The sequence below is a fragment of the Podarcis cretensis genome (genome assembly GCF_951804945.1).
Source record: "Podarcis cretensis genome assembly, chromosome: 1".
NCBI lineage: Eukaryota > Metazoa > Chordata > Lepidosauria > Squamata > Lacertidae > Podarcis > Podarcis cretensis.
Genome location: NC_137170.1, coordinates 42094493 through 42108333, shown reverse-complemented (window position 1 = coordinate 42108333; position 13841 = coordinate 42094493). Strand labels below are relative to the sequence as shown.

At 41.9% G+C, this 13841-nt stretch overlaps 1 protein-coding gene and 1 long non-coding RNA gene across 2 annotated transcripts in view; one reads left to right on the top strand and one right to left on the bottom strand.

Moving 5' to 3' along the window:
• Positions 1-6857: 6857 nt before the first annotated feature.
• Positions 6858-10165, bottom strand: LOC307213060. The gene is made up of 3 exons (XR_013837368.1): positions 10037-10165; positions 9309-9499; positions 6858-8313 (listed from the first exon to the last, which is right to left on the bottom strand). It is a non-coding gene; the product is annotated as an uncharacterized lncRNA (long non-coding RNA).
• Positions 10166-10450: 285 nt separating this feature from the next.
• The window catches only part of LOC307203694 (formin-1-like), a 39626-nt gene continuing 36235 nt past the window's right edge, over positions 10451-13841 (top strand). The window contains exon 1 of the mRNA XM_079954664.1: positions 10451-10564. The gene's annotated coding sequence lies outside the window, so the exon portion shown is untranslated. The remainder of the gene's footprint in view (positions 10565-13841) is intronic.

The following is a 13841-nucleotide window of genomic DNA, read 5'->3' as shown; positions in this document are numbered from 1 at the left end:
CCCCACCCACCCACGTGATGAGTTGCTGTTTAAATAGCTTTTAAAATACTGATTCCTGATGATGGCAGTACTTCGCTTTGCTTAGCTGCACATCCTATGTGGTTACTCATCGGTACATTGAAGAAAAGGACCAACAAAGCTTTTTCTTTGAGATTTGACCTGGAGACACTAAAGAACATAATGCTGTTTGATGAAAGCGACAGAGGTGTCGGAGGGAAGAAAGCAATGTTGGGTAGCAGTTTGAGTTGGATTCGGCTGGAGGAGACCAGAGTTGTGGCGAGCATGAAATGAGAGCACCTGAATAAGTTATTTGGAGTAAGGCGCCATGAGCCGCACAGCTTTGTTGGCATCAAGCTTAGATTGGCAGGCTCTGACACAAGGAGGATAAGAAGGAGAAAAGTGGGGGATGAAAGGTTGGAACCTGGGTTGGAGGAAGAGGGAATCTCCCTTTTCCACCCTTACTTCAGCCCCTTGGAAGGGGGAGCAATGATGCCAGTTCTCCCTTCAGAGAGCCTCAGTGGAGGCTGTAAAGGTAAAGGTAAAGGTAAAGGGACCCCTGACCATTAGGTCCAGTCGTGACCGACTCTGGGGTTGCGGCACTCATCTCGCTTTATTGGCCGAGGGAGCCGGCGTACAGCTTCCGGGTCATGTGGCCAGCATAGAATCATAGAATCATAGAATCACAGAGTTGGAAGAGACCACAAGGGCCATCGAGTCCAACCCCCTGCCAAGCAGGAAACACCATCAGAGCACTCCTGACATATGGTTGTCAAGCCTCTGCTTAAAGACCTCCAAAGAAGGAGACTCCACCACACTCCTTGGCAGCAAATTCCACTGTCAAACAGCTCTTACTGTCAGGAAGTTCTTCCTAATGTTTAGGTGGAATCTTTTTTCTTGTAGTTTGGAACCATTGCTCCGTGTCCGCTTCTCTGGAGCAGCAGAAAACAACCTTTCTCCCTCCTCTATGTGACATCCTTTTATATATTTGAACATGGCTATCATATCACCCCTTAACCTCCGCTTCTCCAGGCTAAACATGCCCAGCATGACTAAGCCACTTCTGGTGAACCAGAGCAGCGCACGGAAACGCCGTTTACCTTCCCGCCGGAGCGGTACCTATTTATCTACTTGCACTTTGACATGCTTTCGAACTGCTAGGTTGGCAGGAGCAGGGACTGAGCAATGGGAGCTCACCCCATTGCGGGGATTCAAACCGCTGACCTTCTGATCGACAAGTCCTAGGTGTTATGTACTGAAGTTCTCACCCTGGGCCAGCAGGGGGATACTGTAGATAGTTTTCACTCAGGTTCACATATGCAAATAAGGGATTGGAAGTGACGTTCAGTGATTGGATAGTTACAGAAAATGGTTACTGTTGCGTTCTAGTGGAGCTCTATATAAGCAGGCTGGCTGAACCCTTCAGTTCAGTTTAGTTCTGGCCTGTGAATAAACAAGAGCTGTTTGAAGAATCGCTGTGTCGTCTGATATGTTCACCCACAACTTAACACTAGGCTCTGTGGTTTAACCCACAGCGCCACCGCGCAGCTTTAATCACCTGAGGAGGGAGGTGGCAGCTTATGAACAGGAGCCTTGTTGCCTAGAGCTAGGTTGCCCCTTAATGGAGTCTGCCCTAGCAATCCCAACTTTCCTGCAAGGCAAGTGAGCCCTTGTCTTTAAAACCTTGGTGGGAAAGCTTACTGGGACATCTTCGTTGCTTCTGTCCCATTCTGAAGTTCTCGTGCTGCTCCTGAACTCCTGAACCATGTCTGCTGCTGAGACTGCATTGTTACTTGCCTGAATAAATATATTTTTCTTCTAAGTAAGAGCCTCTGCTTAGATATTTTGGGGACAGGAGTCGGGCAAAATATGATAATTGGCAGCTGCTTGAAACCGCCTCCACATAGTGGTTGCTTTTCACGATGAGACATTCTATGTCCGCAGTATAAAGATCAGCCTGTAGGGGTTTTGCTCTCTTTGGTACTCAAATTGCTGTGGGCCAGCCCTCAGTTTAGAATGCTTCAAGGGGTATGACTTGGCCATGTTGTGGGTGGGGCTTGCAGATTTCCTTAAAGGATACTCTGCCTGTCCTCCCAATAATTCAGCAGTAGAAATTTCCAGATAGCTGTGAAGCATTTCTGAAGGAGGCTTGTGGTAACAGCTGAAACAATTGGAAAAACCCATAAACCATAACTATTGAATGGGGGCTGATCTGATCTGCTTGGCAAACTGGTATCCCTCAAATTGCTTGCCACATAAACAGCTTCTTCAAAAGGGAAGTTTCAAATGGATTTAATGTAGCAGCCATACCATGCAAATAATTATCTAGAAGAAAAAAAATCCAAATCACCTATAGGTGTGAATAGCCATTTATATTAGGACACCATATGTTGTGGAATAATCTAGTGACTAAAAATGCTCTACCTGAGACAGTTCTTGATCTCTTGTGAGAGACCACAGCTTTCACAGAATGTTACAGTGCACCTGCTGTTAAGGGTGAGTAATTTGTTACGAATGCAATCCATAGAGCAAGGTCAAGTAATGAAGACAACAGAGAGGGAGTTATGTAATAGCCGTTCTGCCACTGTTGAGCTTCCTCCCCTGGCTGGTCTAACAAAGTAAAGAGCGTCATATTTTGTCTGGGACCTGAGAAGAAGATAGCTCCAGATATTTTTTGCTGTGACTAAACCAGTGCTGCAATTGCTCACCTCTCTGTGAGATACTTGACACCTTGCGTGTACTGAACACTCCGTAGCCAAGTACCATAGACAGGAAACCAGTGCAGGTTTCTTAAATAAAATATTAAAGAAGTAAGTAGGTGTAAGACTATCTTGCCAAGGGAAGGTGATTCTTTTCCTTTTCTACGATATGGTCCCCATGGATTTGTTATTGAAACTACCATGAGAATGTCAGGTATAAAGAAGACTTTGTATGTGTGCAGATTATATTTGTTTTATTTTCTGTTGTATGGCAAAAGCCGGTTGTTTGCCCTTCAAAGTGAATAATGTGAGTTTAAAGCTTGTTTTATTAGTTCTTACAATATGAAATTGCTTCTGTTACATTTCAGTGTTCTACTTAGCAATGTTTTGAAGATAAACTTGTGATTGCTTCCACTGGGTGGCAATAATAGACAAGTCATATGACCTGACCAGCCAATGCTGTCATTTTTTTTAATTAGTTCTAGCAATGCACTCTGTTCCGTTCTCCTGAAAAAAAGCGAGATGCACTGAGTTAGCTAGCTATAGAGCTAATTTGTATAGTATGTTGAAATTTTGAAATATCCATGTTCTTTTTGATATGCATAGTTTTTGTAAACCAGATTTCACAGAGGTTGCCTTCCAAAGTCTACACATAGTTTTTGATGGTGAGTTGTGCCACTGTCAAATGATGGAGTACCAGATCTTTTGTGGGGAGTTTCAGAATGTCTGCATTGAAAACTAATAAAAGGATGAGTTTAGTGTCCAAAGGAATATTTTGATTGGTAACAAGCCCCACCTAATGCATGTTTATAGAGACGTGGATCTAAAAATGAATGGGGGCGGGGAGGAAACAAGACTCTTTGAGTCCTATAGGGACTCTGTCACATGCAAACAAATACTATGGAAAGTTTTGTGCCTTATGAATTATTATTTTCAGTCGTTAATAATTATTAATATTTTTTCTTACCATGCTACTTGGTTAATGACAATGTGATACAGGCCAGAAAGTCAAAAGAAAATAGAAGCAATCAGATCTATGACAATAACTTTAAAAATACAGTAATTTATCATGCAAGATAGATAGTTTTTGTTGTTGTTTAGTCGTGTCCGACTCTTCGTGACCCCATGGACCAGAACACGTTAGGCACTCCTGTCTTCCACTGCCTCCCGCAGTTTGGTCAAACTCATGTTGGTAGCTTCGAGAACACTGTCCGACCATAGCATCATCTATTTTTATTTATTTGGCCCTTCATCAAAGCTTCCACCTCTCTTTTGTGTGAACAACAGTATACCTGAAGAAGTGTCTGCACCCCCATCGTTCAGCCCAGACATTGAGGTCCTCCTCCGAGGGTCTTCTGGTGGTTCCCTTTGCGAGAAGCGAAGTTACAGGGAACCAGGCAGAAGACCTTCTCGGTAGTGGCACCCTCCCTGTGGAACACTGTCCCTTCAGATGTCAAGGAGATTAAGAACTACATAACGTTTAGAAGACACCTGAAGGCAGCCCTGTATTGGGAAGTTCTTAATGTTTGATGCTTTATTATGTTTTATAGATTCTGTAAGCTGTCCAGGGTGGCTGGGGAAACACATTATTATTATTATTATTATTATTATTATTATTATTATTATTATTATTATTTTTTATTATTATTATCATCATCATCATCATCATTATCATCATTATCATCATCATCATCTAAATGCCTTTATAATTGTTACATCCTCCCAACAAATCATATCCTACAGTGCTAAGCAACCTTGTTTATTGAAATTAATTACACTTGCTTCTAAATAGTCGTGGCTAAACGTGTCAACAAATACCATAATGTATTTGCTGATGGCAAGATTTGGCAAAGTTTGCTAAAAAGATGCACCATAAACTGGTCAAACTAAGACATCTCACTAATCAACATCAATGCACTCCAATTGGCAATGTCAATGTATTTCTTCGTTTTGGATGTGAGGCATTAACATATTCAGCTTTTCTCAAGCTTCGTAAATTTCAAGCCGCAGCAAGCACATAGGCACAAGAGTAAAATTTCTTCTTTAATTTAATCCCATTGACTTTAATGGGATTTGTCTAGCTAGTAATCCCCTTTCAGGTAAATCTCTGAATATTGTGAATGTCTAGCTACAAACTTGCCAGTCTAAAAATGATTACTAAATCTAAACCCCATATATAATCAGGCTCTCTGGTGATGCCCCTTGCTCAGTGCGTAGAAATCCCTGCCTCCTTATTCTGAAGAAGGGAGGAGGGGTCTCTCCATTGCATGATACCCCCCTTCCCTTCCTCTGATTTCAGAGAGTGGGGAGAGGCGGGGTCTTCATTACCTTGAGCTTTGGAGCAGAAAACTGCTCAATTTGAACTAGTGCTATTTCTGCCTGCTCAAGATCCCACTACAAAATGAAAAACATCACTCCAGTTCCTCATATTTTCTGGCATATACATGGGTGGGGAACCACTGACCACAAATAAACACTGGCTAGTAAGCCAAGCCAAAATTTGTCAACTTTGGAGTATTATTTTTCGACACCTTTTCATGCTGCATAGTAGTTGTCCTTATTGCTGCTTCTGTTTTGGTTTTCCTTCTAGCATACTAAAGAAAGGGACACGATGCTTGTGGTTTATTCCCGCTTGCAATTTATGCCCTTTTCCAGGCATGTGATTATTAAATCTATACAAGATCAGTGTGCACCTTCACTTTCTTAACCATGCTGCAGTACTACAGACAGTCTGTGCACATCAAAATCCCATTGATGGTAGTTATTCACAGAGAACGGTATGCCAGAAGGCAGACAAAGACTATATTCAATCAAAAGCCTTACTCAAAAGCTGGGACTAAAAGGATGCCAACATGGGATTCCCAAAGGCATGCTAATACTAATGCTTAATCCTTCTGCTTTTGAACTGCAACACCATCCTAAGCCCATATGGGGAACATGCATGGAGCAGGGGAATAGCCAAGCCCCCCTGATTCTCACCTGTAGTTAAACACAATTAACGTGGATTTATGGGGCTGCTTTTGAAGATGGTTTAGAACCTGTAGCTGTTGGGGAGTGCCCAGACTGCTGACAGAGGCAGGATGGTCCAAACGGATAACACAAAATCTAGCATGACTGAACTGGCTACCAATCAATTTCCAGGCTAATTTCAAAATGCTGGTTTTGACCTATAAAGCCTTGCGTGGCTCAGAGCCCCAATACCTCAAGGACTGCCTTTCCTCACACGTACTGACCCAGACCGTGCAACCATCATTTGTAAGTCACTTTGGGTCACCTCTGTGAGGGAAGCAAGAGAAGAAGAAGAAGAAGAAGAAGAAGAAGAAGAAGAAGAAGAAGAAGAAGAAGAAGAAGAAGAAGAAGAAGACGACTTAATAGAAGTAATATCTACCACTTGAAGAACCCAGGGTGTGTTTGTGTGCAATGGCCTGAGAGGACCTGTAACCTGGAGTGTGCAGTTTTCAAGTTGTATCTCTTCCAGGATCCTGTATCTCAGAAACGGGAACTTCAGTGGCTGAATGCAGCCCCACAAGCCTCTCTCCAACCATGCCCCCTAAATATGTTTAACACCAGAGTGACAGAAGCAAAACCTTTTTTATTTTGTAGTCATGAGATTATACGATGATTTTTGTGATTTAAAATGCGAAACTTGTATGTGTTCATTTTTTAAATTATTTTAAACCAGGGTTGGGAAACTGGTTTTGCTTGTTTTGTTTTTTACTCTAACATAGCACTGATGTAGAAGCAATTATTTGTTTGTTTGAATTTTGTATATATAACAACAAGAAAAAGCATAGCCAGCTCACATTAACAATAAAAATGTTCCATCAGTCCTGACTTAAGCATATGATGTTGCACATTGCGTACCTGCGTGAAGAGAGGCATGTACAGAAAGAAGCCTAGAAGTCACAGGATAAGCAGAAGTGCGGATGAGCCCTAAGTCTTTATCAAGCCCTCCACTATGACCCCAAGGTCTCATTCCTAGTCAGTCACTGCCACTTCAGACCCCATGGACAAGATGACCCCACCCTTCCAACTCTTCAGTTCTATGATTCTTTGGAGCTCCTTACAACTCTTTTTTGTTTTAACATTCCTGAACAATTTAGTGTCATCAGCAAACTTTATTTTTGTTTTTTTGTGGTGTTGTTTTTTTTTGAATTTGCATTTTATTTATTTGTTAACATTCTTATATTACATTGGTAAACATTGTCATATTACATTACAGGACTTACTATAATATTATTTCCAACATGTATACAAAAATTATATACAAATTTTATTTAACTAGAAAGAAAATGAAGCAAAAAGAAGAAAAAACAAAGATATAAAACAAAAACAAATTTCCCCCCCAAAATCATATACATACCAACACACTAGACTTCCTGTCTTTCCCGTTTTATATTCCTTTTTTAGAAATGAATGTACTCTTATTATTGTATAGTTCTTTACATATTATCTAATACATTCCTATATCAATATGTGCTCTTAATCTTATTTCTCAACTCAGGCTCACTCCAACAGCAATCAAATGCTAGCAAAGATAGTGAACCTTTACTGTATTTTTGAACATATGTTTTATATCTATCCCACTTTTTCATAAATTTTTGTTTTGAATTGCCTCTCAGGGTATTTGTTAACTGTGCAATTTCAGCAAATTCTTGTAGCTTGTAATGCCAGTCTGTTATTGTGGGAGCTTCTTGTTCCTTCCACCCCTTTGCCACCAAAGTCCGAGCTGCGGCCGTTGCATATAAGAATACCTCCCTAAAGGCCTTCGGGATGTCCCTGCCAACAATGCTTAGCCTCTGGTCTTTTTAAAAAAGTTATTCCAAACATTTTTTTCAAACTTTGTTACCTCACAGCACACCTTAATTCTAGATCATTTGTGAACAAGTTAAAAAGCACTGGTCCCCATACTAGTTCATAGGGGTCTCCACTTTTTATATCTCTGCATTGGGAGAACTGTCTATTTATTCCTACTCTGTGCTTCTTGTTTCTTAACCAGTTACTGATCCATAAGAGGGTCTAAACCCCACTGAAGGTTCCCAGTGTGGCTCTTGGGCTGAAACAGGTTCCCCAGCCATAGTCTAAATCAGGCATAGGCACCCTCGGCCCTCCAGATGTTTTGGGACTACAACTCCCATGATCCCTAGCTAACAGGACCAGTGGTCAGGGATGATGGGAATTGTAGTCCCAAAACATCTGGAGGGCCGAGGTTGCCTATGCCTGGTCTAGATTGACTGGCAGTGACTTTCCTGGATTCCATTGCTGAACTTACATTAGTACTGAGCAAGTGAGTGCAACTGATTGAAATGCTGCTCTAATTTATATATATATAAAACCCAAATCCCTATTGATTCTGGAAGAAATTACACTGGCGTTACTGAGTACAGCATTTTAAGTTCTATGAGGAGAAAATATTTTCTAAAATTAGAAGAAAATGCAGCTACCTTTTATAAATCCCTCTGATTATTAAATTTAGCGATGTGCACTTCCTCCATCACTTTCTCTTACACAGAGTAACTTATTATGGTAGACTTTAAGCAGAACTACTTTCCTTGTTCTGACTCTTCTCTCTGCTGCTCTCTCATAATGCAGTTTTAAGTGAGGTTGGGGATGTTTGCTGTGGAAACAAGAACCTTGTGTTAATTACATTTTTTTTAATCAGGCACATAGACTGAGCTTTGTTACTTATTGTACAGACAAGTTAATATTTCTACAAAAGATGGTGTTCCATGAAAAACAGTAAATTCATTTTCATAAAGAAGAATCCATAGTGAACCAACCTTGTTCAATCCTATTCAATTAAACTGTTGTACTGATTTATTTTGAGCGCACTGAACCAGATTATTCATAGAATTCCTCTTCATCAATACTGCTGCTATCCTTGAATTACATACCATTGGCTTGTAGTTCTAGGCAATTAACTATCTTCTTTGTAGGAGCTAAAAATGCTTCACTTGGGCTGCAGTTCTATTCACACACTTTATCAGGAGTAAGCAGTCACTGAGACTTACTTCTGAGTAAATATATATATAGGACTGAACTGTTAGGAAGTAACCTTCCTGATGTCTGAAATGCAATTAAAGACTTGAACATTTTGCATGTTGTAGAGCTTTGGAAACAATGATGGGACGCTTTTGGGGGAACTTAAGGCAATTTCATTCAAACTCTGTGACTATTTGATTCATACAATTCTACCACAGCTCTCTCTATATAGGGTAAATGAAGCAGCAGGCAGGTTGCATTTATCCTATGTTGAGATGAAAAGCTGATTATGTAGCTGAGTGCAGATAAAGGGGAAACCTCTCAGAGATTAGGTTTTGCTCTCCATGTGCCCTACATTTCTGATTGACATAATCATTTCATAGTGGTTACTTTGCACATTGCCTTTCCTTCTCTTTGTAGGAATAAATGTATGTGGTTTACTTCCTTTGGAAAATAATAAACTACAAGAGACCCCTCTTGAACGTAAGGACTTACGATATCCAGAAGCAATATTTTAAGCTTGCCTTAGAGGCTATGGCCACAATCCGAACATCTCTGTTATTTATTTTACAAATATGTATCCTGAACTTTAGTATTTCCAGGGCAGCTAACAATAATGATCATATTTACCCTTGAACAGTAGTCCCTGGTGCTGAACTGCAAACTCTTTGAAGCTACCACATTTCAGAACTAGTGGCAACCACAACTCTATTCAACACCTGGAATTAACTATGGTTTTCTTCACTGTGGTCTTCAGTTTAAATTTTGGTTCTTGAAGCTCCCCTTTGGACTTGCCACTTTCTCTCTGCCTCAGCTTCCCACTGTAAAATGGAAATACTGATAATGTGCTTTCAAAAAAACTGTTGTGAGAATTAATAAAAACTATTAAGACAGTGAACATACAGGCAGCAATATATACATTGTTTTAAACTTTTTTTAGGTGATTATAAATGTCAATAACAATTTATGTAGAAGTAATGCGGTCTGAGAATTGTCGTTAGTGCTGCACATTTACCTTGGAAAGTACTTTACATTTTTTTAAGCTATAAGTCGATCAGCTACTTTGGGAGGGACCTGTTTGTTACTTTTTCTAACACAGCTAACACATTCTATACCATATAAATAATTATGGGGCAAGGCACACCCACTAAGTGTGTTTTTGTGTTGATACTCTTTGAGGGGGTGTGTGTGTGTCAATCCTGTGGACTGTTCAATAAAATAAATACTAAAAGATCACCCTTTAGAGAGGATTTCGTCCTTCTTTACTAACCCAATTCCAAAACCAAAAGCTCTCAAAATGTTTATTGTGTGAGTTTGTGTTTTAGCATGAACTTAAGAAAGATCCTGCACAAACATACTCTCTGGAGTAGCAGGAAGATGCGGTGCTCTGGGAGACCTTTCAAGAAGGCGTGGTGTCAGGGTGGTGACTGGCTCCTGAACAGGCCCTCATACATAAACGTCTCCTGGAGTCTGCTATGGGCGCCAGTGTCCCTATCCTGGGGTCTGTCACCCACTGCGCCCGCCCACCATTGGTTCGTCTGGCGTCCTCTGCTGCAGAGCCATTGGCCTCTTAGTCAAGCCGGCGGACTGCTCCGCCTTCAGATTGGTCAGCAGCCCTGTCAGTTTTTCCCCTGGTTGAAGCTGCCGCACACACGCACAGCCGCTTTGGTTGTGAATGGGTCGGGAAGGCGAGCGCGTCTTAAGGGGGAAGGGGGAGTTCAATGTGAGGCAGCAGCAGCAGCAGCAGCGACTGCCTGGGGACCAAGGGCGGGCGGGGGATGTGAGTTTAGCAGAAGGCAGCCGCAGAAGCAGAACTGGGCATCCTCTCTTTTCCTCTGCACCTGCGGCAATAGCTGAGCCCAGGAGCGGGCTGCACTTCTCACAAGGTAAATAACAACCCTTTATTTGTCTGTCTGTGGGGGTAACTCTCTCTTCCCAAGTTCCCTGCAGTGTCGCCTCTTGCCAAGATATGGAGGGAAGGAAGCAGACTTTGCTCCCCTCCCCAAAAATCGACATTCAGCTCCAGGGAAGAGATGAAATCCGTATGGTCAGCACCTTTCTTTCCCCCCAGTGCAAACATCTGCCATCGCCTGTCCTTCCTGCATCACGCCGGCTTTCTCCTGCAGCTCTTATTAGCCGCATTTCCTAATGCATGATGTGGCTTTCTGGATCACCGATTACAACTGCACAAGGGGCTCCCCTCCTTGCCACCGTAGCTCTAGCCTGGCCGAGCGCGGGACCCGAAGAGGGTAAGAGGTAGCTGCACACAGTTTGCCTTCCCTAAAGCGGCTGCGGATCCCCTTCGTGCTCTAGGTGGGCTAGAGAGCGGAAAGCACATGATTAATGTTTACAGTCTCTCCAGCAGTCTATTAACACTCAAGGTGCTACGGGAGCCACACTGGGAAACAGGCAGCAGACCAGCCCTGCTTTGAATGGCAGTATTTGCATGTCCCTGGGTGTAATAGAGCATCACACGCAAATAACTAGTTGAAGGGCGTGAATATTTTTTTTGAGGTGCATACACTAGAAGCAGATAGATATCAATATCTGTCTATCTGCTTTTCTCTCTTTCCAGTCTAACCAAGTTCAAAGTACTTGCTACAATGCAAGTCAGCATAAGGAAAGGGACTTTTTAGACAGTCTAGTGAAAAGAGCATCAATGGAAGAATCATGTGCAACTGTGTTCCTGGTTTTGCCTCTTTTGCTGTATGTCAAGATTATCTCCGCCTCATTTATACTTTATTGATTTTGCCAAAAAACATATAAACACTGGGGATGATGTGGCATCCTTCTGTGGTTAGAGTTGAAGGTGGAGCAACAGACTGAGGTGCCTCACAGAACAAAGCATCCTAAAATGTAGAGTGTCAAAAATGTCACATCAGTAAGTAGAGGACAGGTGCTAATTACATGTTATGAGCAAATGCACTTATTAGAGCCCCAGTGCATTTTAGTAAGGAAAGGAAAGCAGCTGTTGGGGTTTGGAGAAGAATTTGGAATGAAGAAGTCAATCTATCATTTAGTATATTGCAACAGACCTGCTAAAACAGACATACATAGCTAAAAAAGCATGATCGTTAAAACAAATATTTATTTAAAATACAATATGATACAAAAATAAAAATATGAGATACAAATTGCAGTTGAATTGAAAGTATCATCTCATGATGCACTTGAGTAAAGAAGAGGAACATGGCCACTAAATCTGTTATTAACTTGTTTGTACTAGCCAAGAAAGATTAATTTATAACTTAAATTTGTTATATTCTTCTCTATTAAGATTGCATTCAAAAAAGACCTGGCCTAAAGTTTCGACTACTTTGATAACGCCTTCCCCATATTGTGGAAGGGAGACAGTTAAATCTGTCCCTAGAAAAAGAGATTGTGATACTTGAGGATCATCAAAGTATTCAGATATCTAGCATATTTAGGAAATTCAAAAGTTAAACCAAAATATATTGTAGAGCAAGTGAATGAAGAAGGAATTGAGGAAGGGTGGATGCTTAAAACTTTACCTACTTACAATTTTTTCTGCTTCAGATGACTCACAGGTTACTTCCCCTGTCCCATGGGGATCAAAAAGAAAAGGAAACACACATTGGGGAAAAGATTAGGGGATGGGGAGGGATTTGAAGTGGGAAATGTGTGGACCAGGATGAAGTTGAGCACTTCCCTCTCCCACTCTTCTTCTTGCCAAATTTGCCTCCCTCTCCTACTCATCTGCATGTCAAATTTACCACTCCCAAGCTTTTAAAAAACCGTGATAATCCACCCGCAAAATAGCAATGTCGAGTTTGAAGTGAGTCGCCTTGTAGAGTGATACAGTACTCCCATTGTTAGCTATTTTTGTAGATACAGATACTCAGGCTGCAACACTCGGAAGGTCTTTTCGGATGATCAAGTTTGATGGTGGGGGGACTGTCTGCTTGTCAATCAACTGATGTCACAATGACATCAGGTGTCCTGTTTTCCCCTGCGTGGTGATTTGAAATGAAACCACATGGGTACACTCCATAAGGTGCTAGCAATGTTTGTCGAGTGCTGTCAAGCGCTGTGCACAAGGCCCTTGCAAGCCCTTATGATCATCAAGTCATGTGGAGCCCCATGGAAGCTCAGATTGGCAGTGCCCACAACCCCACCTGATATCGTATATATGACATGAAGTGTGTGGCAGGTGGGTGTGGCTTAGTCAAGATAGCCTCACAGGCCAAATTGGGAGGCCTCTAGGTTTCCCACCACTGCCCTTGTGCATACAGGAGCTCTAATGCAGTGTTTCCCAACCTTGGGCCTCCAGCTGTTTTTGAACTACAATTCCCATCATCCCTGACCACTGGTCTTGCTAGCTAGGGATGATGGGAGTTGTAGTCCAAAAACAGCTGGAGGCCCAAGGTTGGGAAACACTGCTCTAATGAATGCACCCGGTCTGTGGTGGAGCCTGCTGGCCTATCCCACTAGCAGCATGGACAAGAGGGAAGGCTGGACCAAGAACCCCAGGAGAAGCTTAAGGAAGAATTTGGTTCCTATTTGCCCCCATCATTGCTGTGCACGAGCAGCCCAAGCATGGAATACATTGCCAAGTACGATTTCAAAACTAGTTTCCCAGATCGATATGTATTCATTCTAAAAGAATGCCAGAATCTTCATTTGTTCTGCCATCTTCCTTGGTATGAATTGAACCATCCACTACACATGTATGTGCAGAACTTTGCCTGGGGTGAAAATGTAAGAAAGACAGATTTTTCTCCCTTGAAAGTGCTGGTGATGACCTTTAAACTCCTAATTTGTTTAGGCCCAGTCCTGATGGTTCCCCTTCTCCGATACAAGCCTGCCCACTTGTGATGGTATTTGCCATCTTGTACGGAAAGGTGAAAGATTTCTCATGTTTACAAAATACCCTTAGCAGCCCAGTTCGGTGATTATACTTCTCAATGCTGTGCATTTTTTAATGTGCCAAAGGGTGCAACCCACTTCCCATCTGTTTTGCAGTAGACCTGAATCATTCAAATGAACTAGGAAGACTGTGTATTAGATATGCTGCTGTAATGGTTTATCTGGCCCAGGACTGCCAATCTCCTCCTGCAGTAGGTCTTGGGGATCTCTAAGATTCACTGTTCATATTTGTTTGGCAGTGTGCAATCTACTGCAGAGCCATTCTGTGGCACACCA